Source organism: Trichosurus vulpecula, chromosome 1, assembly GCF_011100635.1.
Source record: "Trichosurus vulpecula isolate mTriVul1 chromosome 1, mTriVul1.pri, whole genome shotgun sequence".
Classification (NCBI taxonomy): Eukaryota; Metazoa; Chordata; class Mammalia; order Diprotodontia; family Phalangeridae; genus Trichosurus; species Trichosurus vulpecula.
The window spans coordinates 68,549,914-68,565,797 of NC_050573.1; the positions used below are offsets into that span (position 1 = coordinate 68,549,914).

Here is a 15,884-nt window from a genome sequence, read left to right on the forward strand (position 1 = left end):
AGCGTCACATTCTGCAGAGAAGTTAGGAAGGATGGGGACCGAGAAAAGGCCACTGCAGTTAGCAAGAGCTTATAGATGCCCTGGGCTCAGTCAGTCTAGCGATGGGAGTGAGGCCATAAGACAAGACATGGGTGAGAAGGGACTTTTGCTGACTTCCCTCCAGGGTATTGATTCTGTAAAACCAGTCAGTCCCTTTTGGAGAAAATCGATCCCTTTCTTTCTGTATGCCCCATGATGGAGAATTTTCAGATTCTGAAACTCATCTTCATCTGAAACTGTGTTGTCTTAATTGTTTAAGGGGAGTGATAGTCCCCACTATAGACAATGGAATGGGCGTGCAGCCGGCTTAATGAATTATTCGACTTCACTAGATGTAAAGACTGGGTGGTTAGGTAGGAGGAACAGAATTACTTTTATCTTTTAAAAACTATTCTCTGCCGTCCTCTCACGATGAAAGGTGGGAGCCCACTGTCTTGCCCCCGCGCCTTGCAAAGTGTAGGAGGAGCTCAAAGACTCTCGAAGAGAAACGCGGCTCCATGGTACCCGAGGTACAAAGCCCTGACCTTTCAGAGGATTCCTGCTTCCACCAACCTCTGGGATGACGCCGAAAACTTCCAGTTTCCCGTTTCTGACCTGAATCCTGTGCTTTTCCCTCTCAGCCAGAAGCTGAAGTCACTTAACAGAAGAAAGGCCTCTCCACTTTCTTTACTTTCCGCCCTTTGCTTACCTTTAGTGCTGAGGGTTCTTATTTCTTTCCCTTATGCCCTTTCCCCTCCTTTACAAAGCAGCGGTAAATACAGTAGCCGAAAGCAGTACGTTTTTCACTGTTCAGGCTGAGTAATTATCTGAGAATGGTCAGATTGTAGAGTGTTTGGAATACCAGACAGGAGTGTCCATTTTGTCCCCAGCCTTGGGGACAAGGCGGGGATGATATTGAAGATTCTGGAGGAGGAAAGTGATCCAATCCAAAGGCCTGTGTATTGTAAAATACATCTTACTAGCAGAGGATGGTTTCGATCCATCGACCTCTGGGTTATGGGCCCAGCACGCTTCCGCTGCGCCACTCTGCTGGACAGGTGAGAACTAAGTGGTGCTTTTAATATGGCTCATTCTGTTTCCCCGCTCACCACACCCGCGGTATTTTTCTCCTTTTGAGTTCTGATGTATTTTGTGGCTTTCGCTTTCTATTCCAATACATACTGCATCAACCGGCACTTTATTATTTTTGAAAGGCTGTAGGAGGAAGAGGCCAAGATGGAGAGTAAAGAAATGTTTTTAAAAGAAATTTTTGAAAAATTTTGAAAGTTACAAACTTAAACCCTTCTGGATTGAAAAATGTTTTTCGTGGTTTTGGGGTTTTTCCTCTCTCGAAGCCTCTTGCCTTATTCTCAGCTGCACCTTTGTAAACAGAGTGCAGAAGCGCAGAAACTCCGAAAAATTGGCAGAATCAGGACGCAGATCAAAAGCAACAGACCGCAATACCCCTCCTCTTTCTTTGTGTTTCGGAGTCTATTCCGACGCTTTTCCCTGTAACCCAGGGACGGGAACAAAATGGAAATTATATCTGAAATTATATCTGAAATTCTATGTGAAAAGTGTCAGACTATGACAACTATGCTTACAGGGAGAAATGGAATTAAGGCCCTAAAGAGAGGAGCCGAAATAGCTCAGTTGGGAGAGCGTTAGACTGAAGATCTAAAGGTCCCTGGTTCGATCCCGGGTTTCGGCAAAGGTGTAGGTTTTTAAAAAGTTCTCATGTCGGGTGTACTGCATGCAAGCCCTGGTAACGAAGTTTGTACGGTGGGTTTATAAACCAAAAGTCAGAGGTGAAAGGAACGTACCAACATCCTTGTTATCTGTGCAAGTGGGAAATCTTAATTCCTGGGTTTTTATCTGACAAAGCCAAGGGGCAGTTTTTTGGTTTGTTTTTTTAATGTTGGAGAGGTCTTCAGAGAGACTCCCAAAAGACGACCCCCTTCCTCAGGAAACTGCTTTTACAATACCAGAAGGGTCCCAATCCCTGGTGTAGAGGGAAAACATGAATTTTCTCCAGGCAATTCATAGGTGCGAGAAGGATACCACCCGGTCCACTTCCTCCCCCTCCTCCCCCATTCTGGTATCATCAGTTCATCCCTGCTCTGAGTGGGAAGGCTCTTACTCTCTGGCCCAATTTGAGGCACCCCTTCCAATCCAACCCAACAAGGACATACCAAATGCCAACTGTTCTGGGCTCCAGGGATATAATGACAAAATAGCCCTTGACCTCTACTGAGGGGAAGACAGCATGTAAACAGTTAACTATATAAGTGAAAATTTGAGGAAGAGGATTGAGAAGTATCAACTAAGGGTATCATGGAAGGCTTCCCTCAGGAGTTGGAAGATGATCTGAACCTTTATAAAGGAAGCTAGGATATGTAATAGGTGAGAAGATAGTACTTTTGACATATGGGGTAGAATCTGTCCAAAGGTATGCAATCCAACCTGTGCAAAGTCATAGAGAAAGGAAATGGAGGGCCAAGAACCCAGAACAGCAAGGAAGCTAGTTTGGCTGACCCAGGAAGTGTCGATAGAGAAATAATGGACAATACATCTGGAAAGTTAGACTAGTGATGGATTGTGAAGCGCTCTAAATACCAGTTTGTATTTTCATCTTGGGAGCTATAGGGAGACTGAAATTTCTTGAGTAAGAGAGTGGCCTGATCAGACATGTACTAGGAAGATAATTTTGGCAGCTGCATGAAGGTTGCATTGAAGAGCAGAGACCCAACTAAGGGATCATTACAGTAGTATAGGCCAAAATCAGTGAGAGCTGGAGCCACAATATTTGGAAGGCTGATGGTGCCCTCAAGAGAAATAGGCTTCTATCCACTGTCACCTAGTTGATTTGCTTGTTCTGCCAGTCCAATGATTCTGTCAAAAAAGATAACAAGGAATCAAAACAACTCTGAGGAACCATCCCACACCCGTCAGATTAGCTAATGCAACAGAAAAGGAAAATGACAAATATTGGAGGGGTGTGGAGAAATTGGGACACTAATGCATTGTTGGTAGAGTTGTGAACTGATTCAACCATTCTGGATAGTAATTCTGAACTATGCCCAAAGAGCTATAAAACTGTGCATACCCTTTGACTCAGCAATATCACTACTAGGTCTATATCGCAAAGAAATTTTTTTAAAGGAAAAGGACCCATATGTTTAAAAATATTTATAGCAACTCTGTGGGGCAAAGAGTTAGAAATTGAGGGAATTCCCATCGATTGGGGAATGACTGAACAAGTTGTGGTATATGATTGTGATAGAATACTACTGTGCTATAAGAAATGATGAGCATGATGCTTTTAGAAAAACCTGGAAAGAATTACATGAACTGATGCAAAGTAAAATGAGCAGAACCAGGAGGACACTGTATACAGTAAAAGCTGTATTGTGTGATAATCACCTGAATGACTTAGCTATTCTCAGCAATACAATGTTTCAAGACAATTCTGAAGGACTTTTGATGAAAAATCCATCTCCAGAGAAAGCACCGACAGAGTCTGAATGAAGATTGAGGCATGCTTTTTTTTTAACTTGGTTTTTTTCTGGTTTTGTGGGGAGAGGGAGGATTCTGTGCTCTCTTTCACAGTAAGGTTAATATGGAAAATGTTTTTGCATGACTGCACATGTATAATCTATATCAAATTGTTTGCCTTCTTATGGAGGGGAGAAGGGAGAGAATTTGGAACTCAATTTTAAGAAAATGTTAAAAATCATTATTACATGTAAATCGAAAAACATATAAACATTTTCACTTAAAAAAGGACTTAGGTACAAAAGTTCATCGTGTATATTAACATTCTAGATAAGTCATAAGGATTTTTGAACTACACAGAGACAATTGCATTTAATTTCAAAACTAAAAACAAACATTGATTTTGAGATTTGAGGTAGGACAAACAAATGAATGGAGGAAGGACTCAGCTTTTGTTCTTTAGAGCTAGGAACTGAACCGAAATATTTGCATGTTGAATACAGTTCAGATAAGCACCTGAAAGTTTTGGCTCCCTGGAGACCTGGACTGGAATGCCACCAGATTAGGTTCTTTTCTCATATTACTTCTGTTTTCTTTCCCCTTCAGTACCATAAATGCTACAAAAATTATGTTATATCACAGCTCAGCCTCCAGTATTGAACAAAATTGTTGGGATGTGCAGAAAGAATATCATCTAACAATGAAAAGATTTTTAAAATTATTGTTTAGACCTTTTTTGAACCTCATTTTGCATAGGTCAGGTTTGTTTCAACTTGTGGAGAAAAATAGGTTTGAGGTTAACTGTATTTGAATTGGAGAGCCCAACCTTAAGACAATATTAAGTTCTCATGGTCACAGAGGGTCAGGGATTTGATTGTCTAACATATCTCAGACTATATGGCCTTCTTTGTTATGAAGGAGATCGTTTAAAGCAGCACTCTTGGAGCAAGAATTTCAAGAATTAGATCACAACACCTGTTAATAGTAGTGGGTTGACATTGCTCACAGATGTCCAGGATGTTTGCATGCCCACAGTCCACATTGGTAAACTGGGAAGACAGTACTAGTGAAGCCACATAGTACATATTGAATGAGGCAAATTAATTTTGCCTCATATTATCCCACACTAGATGTTGATTCTCTCCTTAAATTGATGCAAGAGTCCTCAGATTAATGTTAAATGAATAAAATAAATTATATAAGATCATTTTTTAAAAGATAATAAAGTTAGGCTTCCTTCTCCTGTTCCTAATGATTTCATTCTGACTCATAGACATAAGCTCCTTCCCTTTTTAAGTATTCACAAACAAGCACTAGAATTTTGCCAGGAATTAAAGTCAGCATCAGTGGTCTATGTCTTCTCAAATCTTTCAACATTTATTTTCTCCAACAAATCAAAATTTGGTACTCAGAAAAATTAATCATAAGAAAAATTAATGGCAGTGACTCCATTAAATTGTGAACTCCTTGAGGGCAGGAATTGTCTTTTACCTCTTTTTATATCCCTAGCACTTAGCACTAAGTGCCTAGCATGCAGTAGGCACTTGTTGACTGACGGACTACTATGGATTAGAAGTTGGCTTGATGGATCAAAGAAAGCAAGTATCTGCGTGTCAAAGAGTAATATCTCAAATTTTCTCAGGAAAAAAAAATTGCCTCTGAATTTGAAACACCAATCTGTGATGTACAACTAAATAAGGGAACCAGTTGGCTCATAAAAATGATAAAGGCATAATTTAGAAGATTCCACAGTTATGACAAAAGAAAGTATGCTGGTTTAGGGGGAAAAAAGAACAAAGGCAGCTTTAAAAAAAATGTATTGCTACATTTTATTTTCATATCCCCTAGATTTCCCTCTGTATTCCTGGCCTTCTTTCCTCCCAGAGAGCCATCCTTAATAACAGAGAATTTTTAAAAGGAAAAAAAATAGAGGAAGAGAAAGATTAAAAACCATTCAGTACATAAAAGAAAATCTAACATTATGTGCAGTATTCCACATCTATGGACTGTTCCACCTTCCTAGCTACACACGCCTCCCCAATCGTCTGCAAAGAAATTGGGTAGGCATCTACCTCTTCTTTGGGGACAAGTTCATTCTTTGTTAACTTTTTCAATATTAAAAATATATATCCTTCTAGATTTTCATTTTATTGATATATTTTGTGTTTGCTGTCAGTATGTCTCCTATTGCCCCTCTCCCTCTTATAATTGTTTTGAAAGGACAAAGAGTAAGCATGAACAATCATCAAAAACCGATCAATGAAGAGGAAAAGTTCGACTATATATGTAATATTCTATACTCATGGACCGACTCTCTCCTGAGAGGTGGGGATGTCTTACCCCTCTTCTTTAGGGTCCTGCTTACTCTCTGTAATTTCCCAGTCTTCCCTTTGGGTTTGAGAATCTAAGATCTTAACAACGCTGAAGATTCTTTTTTCATCTTTGAGAGCATTTCACTCCAGAGGACACAAGAGTCTGTATCTCCTCATGTTGCCAGATATCTGAAAGAATATGTAGCAGGTTTCATAGGGGAATGCTCAGGAAGTGGTTGTGGTTAGAACAAAATTAACTTGCCCTCTCTGAGGCTCGAACTCAGGACCTTCAGATTATGAGACTGACACGCTGCCTACTGCGCTAAGAAGGCTCATACTGTAAATTTGACATGCTATAAATGGGAGTGACAAACTTCTTTTGTGAACTGCCAAAGAGCTTCTAGATTGTGCTGTATTTTGTAATTGACTTTACTTTGCATTAAATGTAACTTTTTTCTTTCTTCTCAGAGATCTTTGGATTATCTACCACATTCTATGACTTGTGCTTTGAGATGAAATTTCGGGAAACAATCAGGTTTAGCATGGCTGAAAAAACTGACTTCTTCAGTTTATCTACTCACCAGAAATCTGGGCCTCATCTTTCCGGGAACAGAGTGAAGATAGATACCAGACCAATGGGATAATTTGTTTTCCCTTGGTTCTTCATGTTTGTTAAGAGGGTTTTGTTTTACTTTTATTTGGTGGGGAAGGAAGGAGGGAAGAAGGAAAAGAGAAAGAAAATAAATTCTTAATTAAAAAAATAAAGTTAAAATAATAAAAAGGATCCGCTCCATGATCTAGCTCCCATCTACCTTTCCCACCTTTACCCTCAGGACTTCCTTTTCTTGCACTCTAAAGTCTAGTGTTTCTGACCTAGATATTCCTATTTCTATCTGGCTATTTGTTCTGTACAGATCCAGTTATATGTTGCCCATACTTCCAACGATTCTTCCTATCATTGAGTCTTTGAGCATACTTCTCTTTCTTAGAGGTTCAAAGCCCACCTTTGCAGAGATACTTTCTCGGCATTCCCAGATAAAGGAGAACCTTTCATCCCTCTCTGTTTGGTGTCTCCTATTCCCTGAATTATATCCATACTTCTAGTTTGCTTATAGTAATTTCTTATCCCCTTCCTAGATTTTAAACTGTTGTGGTTATAGACTGCACTGGCCTTTCTTTGGGTTGTCATGTCCACACAAAGCTCTGGGCCTGGCTTCTTTGCTGTGATCTACTGAATTGAAATGATTCTTCCATGTAGGTAATGAGACCCTTTAGCTCTTTGGTACTATAGGCCTCTTTAGTCTTTGGTGTAATCAAAGAGTGGGGAACCTACAGCTCTAGGCCACATGTGGCCCTCTGAATTAGAGCTTCAGTTCCTTCATCCAAGTAGGCCTCCTTACCCGATCAGTAGTGAGGAATCTGCCCACAAAGTTTCCAGGCCCATAGAGACAGTTATTTGTCTAATCCTGATTTGATGCTATGACTCTTGAAGAATAAAGCACTATTCAGAGAGGAATATCAGACACCCCTCACTCTCCCCCACCCCTTTTACTGATTTCTGATAGCAGAGCTTTCAAATATAGAAAGGCATTACATTACCTTAAAGTTTTCCATTTGAGTAGAGATCGAATCATTTCCAAGAAAACAGATGTTTCATTGGTCATGGGGCTTCTTTTGACCATTAGTATGCAGGGCTTCTGGAGCTCTGCCCCTTGACCACCTATGCTCATGGATCTCTGGTCAGTGGGCTGCTCCCCACCTCCTTCCTTCCTTTTCTCTCCTATCTCCTCTCTTCTTCTCATGCCAAACTAAGGTAATGTAGTGCCAAACACTTGATAAGAAAAATTGTGTGCTTTCTATTTCTAGAATTAAGGATTATATTTTTTATTATAACATGCCATTATTGATAGTTTTCTGTGTTCTTGCGTGATGAACCAAGGTCCATATATATGGCATTTCAATTTATATTAAGTTAATATGTTCTTTCCTGAGCTAAGAATTCTCCTCTAGTCTATATTCTGAGAGTTCCCATTAAACACCCCTCTTTCTCTAAAGCAAAGATTCTTAACCTTTTTTTGTATTGTGGTCAGTCTGGGGAAGCCTATCGCCTCCTCAGAAAAATGTTTTTAAATACGTAGAACTAAAATACTTATAACAAAAGAAATCAATTACATTGAATTTCTGATATCAAAGCATTTTTAAAATACAAGCACAAACACTAGTTTTAAAACCCCTATTGTAGAATAAAATTGTAGATACGCATTTTGAGGGTTTTCCTTTGCTTGTAGGCTAAGACCAAGGCCAAAAATTCTCCAGAATCCCTGGGACCCCAGCAGACTTAATTCAGTAGAATCAATGGCTGGTGGAAGTTGGGGGAGTTGCCCCCCAGTCCTCAACAACCAAATAACAATATCAATAACTCAGTTCATAAGGTCTCCTAGGCTTTGGCCTTTGTTTTGAACAGTAAGCCTTCTTTCAAAATAAGTGTTTCATTTTATGCTCACGGGCCTCCATTCTTTGTCTGGAATCAGTGATCTAGGTAATCTAGGCCTGAGGCTTTGGGATTTCACTGTCATGATCGGCAAAAGGGGAAATTCTATTCAGATTGATCAGTGCAAAGTACCCAAAAGAGCCTGCTACAACTGCTCAGGCAGCTTCCAACATTTAGGTGAAGAGCTTGGACACAGAAGGATCTAAAATGGAGCCCTGAATGGAAACTGCAGAGAGGAGGTGGACACAGAGTACAGATAAAAGCATCCCTGGGCTTCTTGACCAATTACCTTATCTCCCTCTCTGACCCTCCCTACTAAGAGAGACTTTGGCCTTCTAGTGTCTTTCTACTCTATAACTACCAAGACTAGTTCTGACATTCCCTTTTTAATCAGTCAACCAATAGGTATTCATTAAGAGCCTACTAAGTGCCAGGTAGGAGCAGTTAGGTGGTGAAATGGACAAAGTGCCAGCCCTGGAGTCAGGAAGATTCATTTCTCTGAGGTCAAATCTGGCCTCAGACACTTACTAGCTGTGTGATCCTGGGCAAGCCACTTAATCCACTTTGCCTCAAATTCCTCATCGGTAAAGTGAGCAGGACAGAGAAATGGCAAACTACTCCAGAATCTTTGCCAAGAAAATCCTAAATAGGGTCATGAAGAGTCAGATAAGACTGAAAAGACTGAAAATGTGCCAGAGAGTGGACTGGATTCTAAGAATACCAATGCAAAAGTACAATAGTCCCTGATCTAGAGGAATTTTATTTCCCAAATGGCTGTACTCCTTTGACTTCTCCACCATGCACATAGGGACCTCATCATTGGATAACTTCATTATCCTGCAAGATCGACTCTGCCTTAGTACCTGACTCAAAAGTGCCCTCTGCCCCTCTGCCTGGAGGTCAGACCAATGAGCCCCAAACATCCATTTAAGGAGGGAGCCCAGGACAGCTATTTCTTCACTTCCCACCCAGATGTTCTCCCTGACTTTTCCACCATGTCTTTCCTTCCTCCCCACCCCATTTTTAGCTTTCTTTTCTGTGTTATCTTCCTCCATTTGATTGTAAGTTCTTTGAGAGCCAGGACTGTGTTTTTGATTTTGTTCTGGTTTTGTATCCCCAGTCGGTGCTCAGGAAAGCACCTAGAACACAGTAGGCTCTTAATAAATGTTTATTAACTATTGACTAATTGAAGGAATTTATATTCTACTGAGGGGCTAGACTTTATTCATGTGCAAGTACATTTAGGATGTATAGAAAACAAATACCCAGTGATGGGATGGGGGAAGGTGGCGCTCACAACTGAGGTGATGAGGAAGGGCCCTTTGAAGCAAGTAGCCTTCTAGCTTAGTCTTGAGGGATCTAAGAATCCCAGAAGGCAGAGGTGAGGAGGCAGTTCATCCTTAGCATGAGGAACCGCCTGTACAGAGGCACGTTGGTGGGATATGGGATGGTGCTTTAAATAAGTCAACAGTCAGGCCCACCCATTTGCAGGAGTATAGATTGTGTGAGGCAGAGTAATATGTAATTATCTGAGAATGGTAAACTGAAGTCAGAGTGTTTGGAATACCAAACAGGAGTGTCCATTTTGTCCCAAGCCTTGGGGACAAGGCAGGGACGATACTGAAGCTTCTGGAGGAGGAAAGTGATCCAATCCAAAGGCCTGTGTATTGTAAAATACATCTTACTAGCAGAGGATGGTTTCGATCCATCGACCTCTGGGTTATGGGCCCAGCACGCTTCCGCTGCGCCACTCTGCTAGAGAGCTGGGAGCTAAGGGGTGCTTTTAATATGGCTTATTCTGTTTCCCCCTCACCACACTCGCGGTATTTTTCTCCTTCTTTTGAGTTCTCATGTATTTTGCGGCTTTCGCTTTCTATTCCAATACATACTGCATCAACCGGCACTTTATTATTTTTGAAAGGCTGTAGGAGGAAGAGGCCAAGATGGAGAGTAAAGAAATGTTTTTAAAAGAAATTTTTGAAAAATTTTGAAAGTTACAAACTTAAACCCTTCTGGATTGAAAAATGTTTTTCGTGGTTTTGGGGTTTTTCCTCTCTCGAAGCCTCTTGCCTTATTCTCAGCTGCACCTTTGTAAACAGAGTGCAGAAGCGCAGAAACTCCGAAAAATTGGCAGAATCAGGACGCAGATCAAAAGCAACAGACCGCAATACCCCTCCTCTTTCTTTGTGTTTCGGAGTCTATTCCGACGCTTTTCCCTGTAACCCAGGGACAAGAACAAAACGAAAAAGTTTTTAGCAGAGGATGGTTTCGATCCATCGACCTCTGGGTTATGGGCCCAGCACGCTTCCGCTGCGCCACTCTGCTGCCGTAGCGTACGGCTTAACTGATGCTCTAATATGTCTCACTTTGCACTTGGCTTTGTTACTTCCCCTACAATTCACCTACGCTTTTTTCGCGTAAAAAAAATTGAAGAAGGAGGTGGAGGCCTGTGCGGGGGAAAAATAAGGAAAAGCAAAAGAGAAGGAAAGAAAGAAAACACTTCATGAGAAGAGTAGACCCGGCCTTGCTTCCTGTCTCTTCTCTAAAACCTTCGATGACAGTCTACCGAACATAATACGGCATTAAAAAAAAATCCCCAGAAGCTGTCTCCAAACTGCCTACAATTTCTGCCGATTAACCAGCTAATATAAAGGCTGTACTTTATATTTAACTTTTTTTCCTTTTCCGTGTTTCCACCTACGCTTTCAAAATTCCGCAACAACTGGAATTTTCTTACGTAAACAACATTGCCTAGTTATGAATTGCAATTGAAGAAATAACTACTTTACCGTAGTTTCTTCGTTTGCCTGAGTTCTTAAATAACGTAAAACCTTCAAAGACCATGAAATTCTATTTTTTTTTTGACAACTAATATAAAAAAAAAAGTCGCCAGTACGAATCAGAAAGGAGCAGCAAGGAGTTTGTCGCCATCTCCAAGCTACTGCAGAAACACTAATCACGTGTCATGCAAGCTCCAATCATCATTTACTGTTCTCCAAAAAGGAGTAACAGGTAAGGATGTACCGTACTGACGATACCGTAAGCTTGCTGGTAGTCAAACCCAGAAAAAATCGACTCTAATTTAGCTTATGACGAATTATCTTTCGCTTTCTCTTCTTTTCCTTTATTCCTAGTTCTTAAAAAAAAAACGATAATTTGTCCGTTTTCTCCCCTTAAAGAATTGAAATAAGGCAAATTCAACTGCGCTCATACTCCCAAACAGTGCTCTCCCAACAAGCTTCACGATTTCATTTGCATACTGTCCCAGGAACTCGTGACGTGTTACATTTCGCATAATATAGGGAGGGACAGGGAACTTAGCCACTAAATTCTTTGAAGTGTACCGTAATCACTAGAAGAGAAGCACACTCCCTCAAGATGGAAAACCCTATTTCCCCTGCTTTTGCTTTCTTGAGCAGTATGGGCACTGTTCAACTGCCTTTGCGCCTCGATTCACAAGCCTTTTTTTCGTAATATAAAAGCTTAGTTGTATTAAAACTCCTACTCCTACTCCACACACACACACACACACACACACACACACACACACACACACGTTTCAGAATGCTGTTCTGGACAGAGACCGTAGGGGTCCATGAACCTATTTTTCAAAATAACTATTTCAATATAATTGGCTTCCTTTGCAATTCTATGTATTCCATTTTGTGCATTTACGAACGTGATTCCAAGTAGAGTTCACCAGACTACCAAAGGGTCTAGGACCCGCCCCCCACCAAAAGATACGGGCCTTAGCCTAGGGCTACTATTTTTTTTAAATCTCTTTCCGTACTACTTTTAGAAAATGCATAATTCTTTACTCAGGTGAATAAAGTTTTGAGGAGTGAGCAGTCCAGCAAGACCCTGAACCCCATCCCTTCGATAAAGCATAGCAGTGTGTGACCCTGGACATGTTACCTCAGACTCTCAGTGACTTAGGTCATAGAATAAGAGACGCAAGGAAACTTGGAAGTCATCGGGTAGCATCTCTCCTCCTTTAGGAAATTAATCCATCGATCAATATTTATTTAATACATGCTGCCAGTATGCTAAGTTCTGGGAACACATAGAAAGTCACAAACACCAAAATAGGAGTCACCCCAATTTAATAAACACCCCTCACAGTGTTCATATACAAAGTATAATAGAAAAATATGACTCTAATGCAAGCATCTTTTTTTAAATAAAGTGTATATGATAAGTTCAGCATGTAACTTTAAAACTGTCCTGCTAGTCTGAGTTTCTTTTTAAACTTCCTTCTTTTCTGTGCTTTAAAAAAAAGGCGTCAATGACACTTTTTTCCTTATTCTTTTTTGCCAACACTACTGCTAGCTTTCCTTTTCCTCCCCATACTTCCTCCAATAAAAAAGAAAAAGAAAAAAAAGGCACAATCCTTGTAACTAATTAACACGATCAAATGGATATTGGTTACAAGGATTTTCTTTTTTTCTATTTTAATGAAGAAGTGACAGGTGGTAGTGATAACAGTTAGATTTTTGTTAGATTAAATGAATAAATAAATGAGTAAGTGTGTGGTTAAGCAAAGAAAAATCCACACATTTGCTGTGTCCAACAGAGCATTTTCATTTTGCCCATTGAGTTCATCACGTTACCTCTCTATCAAGAGGCTGCAAGCACACTTCACCATTAAGTGCTCTGGAGTTATGGTTAGTCATCGCATTGTTAGGAGTTCTCAGTTCTTTTGAAGTTGTTTTTCTTTATAATGTTGTTACAGTATAAACTGGTCTCTTGATTGTCCTCACTTCACTCTGTATCATTTCATAGAAGTCTTCCCAGGCCTCTCAGAAACTCTCATTATATCTTACTGTGTAACAATATTCACTACACTAGTATACCATAGTTCGTCAGCCATTCCTGGAATGATTTTATTTCTAGTTTTTGTTTCAACAAAAAGAATGACTATTTTTATGCCTGTGGGTCTTTTTTTTTTCCTTTTCCTTTAATCTCCTTAGGATATAGGCCTAATTGTCATATATCTAGGTCAAAGAGTATGCACAGTTCAGTGGTAGGGTGGGGGGATAGTTCCAAATTGCTTTATTAATTCGCTGGACAAATTCAGTTCCACAGCAGTGAGCTGGTGGGCTCATTGGCACAGCCCTCCTTCACTCAAATCAAAGTCAATTGCAAGTCATGTCTTCATCTCCCTGATGTCATGGTTCTCTCCTCACAGCCTCTCTGACAATTGTCATTTTCCTTTTTTGTCATCTTGGCCAATATGAGGGGTGTGAGGCGTGGCCTCTAGAAGGTAGGATGGATCCTCTTTGGAGGACTTAGGAGAAGACAGGGATAAGAATCATGTGGCATGGAAAGCCTGGGTGTAATATGGGAGGTAGAACCTAAAGCGATGCAAGTTCATGCAGATTCCTTGAAAGTTTCTCCAATAGTTCTAACTTGAGATAATCCTGAATTCTTACTGTGTCAACACAAGTTAGCCATCCTGATCAGTCAACAAGCATTTCTTAAATGAGTGCCTACTATGTGTCAGGGACTGCTAGGAATGGAAGATACAAAGAAAACAGAACAGCCTCTATCCTCAAGGATGTCACATTATAAACAATAAACACGAAATACATAAAAAAACACATACAAGGTAGCTTTGGGATTAGGGAAGTGCTAGTAATTTCTGGGAGTACCCAGAAAGGTCTATTGCAGGAGGCGGCATCAGTCAAGCTGTGTCTTGAAGGAGACCAGGGCTTCCAAGAGGTGGAGGGGGGAAAGGAATGCACTCCAGGCATTGGGAATAGCCCATTGGCTAAGGGTAGGAGATAGAGTATCAACTGTGAGGAGCAGCAAGATGGCCAGTTTGTCTGAATTGTAAAGTGTGCAAAAAGTAGTGATATGTAAGGCTCTGCATGTGGGGTATGATCAGGCTGTGAAGAGTTTTAGTTGCTCAATAGGGGAGTTTTACTTGATACTAGAGGTCAGAGATAGCCATTGAAATCTATCAAATAGATGAAGGATGTGGTCAGACCAAAATTTTAGGAAAATCACTTTGGTAGTGTTGAAAGAGGATTTTTTTAAAAGTTAAATATAGTCTATTAAAGGTACAGTGGGTAGTTCAAATCCAGCTTCACTTAGTAGTTGTGTGAAATAGTAACTGTTTCTCTTTTGGCCAGAAACCCCGAGGGTCTTCCTCTCCCAGTTTGAATTTTTTTTTTTTTTTTTAGTTTTGATTAAAGGGGCCATCCCTTGATTAACTTCTTAAAGAGACCTATTCACTGAATGGGCGTTACTTGAGAACCTGAGAAGTGAGAAGTGAGAACCTGAGAAGACCTTAGCCTAAAAGGGCCAGGGTCTCCAAATGCATCTTGGGCCATCTCTAGTCATCCTGGTGAATATCAGGTCATTGGACCCAAATGGCTCTGGAGAAAAAAGTGAGGCTGGTGACCTTGCACAGCCCTCCCTCACTGAAATCAAAGTCATGTCATGGTCCTCTTTGAGAATGAAGGACAAACATAACCCTGTTCTGACAAACCACTTTAGTAACTTTGCCAGGAAAACCCCAAAAATTGAGTCATGGAGAGTCAGACATGACTGAACAAGAGGAGATGTAACTAACTCCATTTGTCCCCTTCTCTTAATCCTAGCTAATAAAGCACAGAATAGGCCTGTAACAAATGCTTGATTGAATTTCATTTGGTCTAATGTTAACTGTGTTAACAAAGGATGGATTCTTTCCTTTGTAGCAAGTGATAAGCATCCTTATTTGTTGTTACAAGTACTCTTCTCCTCACTACTTAGTCCCTTAAATGATCCTAGTAATGTCAGAATTTCAGTAATGTCCTTGTATTCCTACTCTTAAGATGCTTACTATAGATAAGGTTGAGCTGAACCACACCCTGAATCCCACCCTGGGATCTTACACAGTAAACAAAGTTAGCTTGAGTTAGACCAATTTTCAAAATAACTCCTAAAGTCCTTGGCCCCTTCCATTTTGATTCATGGCGTGAAGGGCAAAACTGCCAGAATGACCATGCCTCCATAATTTATGTGACTGCCTCTCCTAAAAATATAAGAACCTTTTCCTATGAGTCTGCTGTGGGGACATCCCCCAGAGTGGCAGGTTTGCTACTGTGTTATTGAAAGTCCTTGTGTGGTTGTGGTTTGTCCTTCATTCTTGAAGAGGACCATGACATCAGGGAGATGATGACATGACTTGAAATTGACTTTGATTTGAGTGAAGGAGGGCTGTGCAAGGAGGGGGCCCAGGATGCAGTGGGGGACCTTGGCCCTTTTAAGCTAAGTCATGTGAACTTTTCAGGTTCTCACTTTGAGTGAGGCAACATGTGACTGTGATCAGGAGCCTGGATAGCTCAGTCGGTAGAGCATCAGACTTTTAATCTGAGGGTCCAGGGTTCAAGTCCCTGTTCAGGCGGAACTTTTGTTCTTTATTTGCAATAAAGATGTTTTATTCCTCCACTCATGAATTTGATTAATTTCAGGACATGACAGAATAAAACCTAAGATCATTTACCTGAGTGACTAGAAAGTTTCTTCAACAGTAATGTTGAGATGCCTGTAGTATGTTCAGTTAAAAATGTCCAATAGGC

General features: G+C 40.5%; 7 non-coding genes across 7 annotated transcripts; 2 read left to right on the plus strand and 5 right to left on the minus strand.

Annotated features, from left to right (window-relative positions):
- Positions 1-998: 998 nt before the first annotated feature.
- TRNAM-CAU lies at positions 999-1,070 on the minus strand. The gene has a single exon. It is a non-coding gene; the product is annotated as a tRNA-Met (tRNA).
- Positions 1,071-1,656: 586 nt separating this feature from the next.
- On the plus strand, positions 1,657-1,729 carry TRNAF-GAA. The gene has a single exon. It is a non-coding gene; the product is annotated as a tRNA-Phe (tRNA).
- Positions 1,730-6,084: 4,355 nt separating this feature from the next.
- Positions 6,085-6,157, minus strand: TRNAM-CAU. The gene has a single exon. It is a non-coding gene; the product is annotated as a tRNA-Met (tRNA).
- Positions 6,158-10,001: 3,844 nt separating this feature from the next.
- TRNAM-CAU lies at positions 10,002-10,073 on the minus strand. The gene has a single exon. It is a non-coding gene; the product is annotated as a tRNA-Met (tRNA).
- A 496-nt stretch (positions 10,074-10,569) lies between these two features.
- On the minus strand, positions 10,570-10,641 carry TRNAM-CAU. Its single transcript has one exon. It is a non-coding gene; the product is annotated as a tRNA-Met (tRNA).
- Positions 10,642-11,214: 573 nt separating this feature from the next.
- On the minus strand, positions 11,215-11,351 carry LOC118835074. The gene has a single exon (XR_005009425.1). It is a non-coding gene; the product is annotated as a U8 small nucleolar RNA (small nucleolar RNA).
- Positions 11,352-15,636: 4,285 nt separating this feature from the next.
- TRNAK-UUU lies at positions 15,637-15,709 on the plus strand. The gene has a single exon. It is a non-coding gene; the product is annotated as a tRNA-Lys (tRNA).
- The last annotated feature ends 175 nt before the right edge of the window (positions 15,710-15,884 follow it).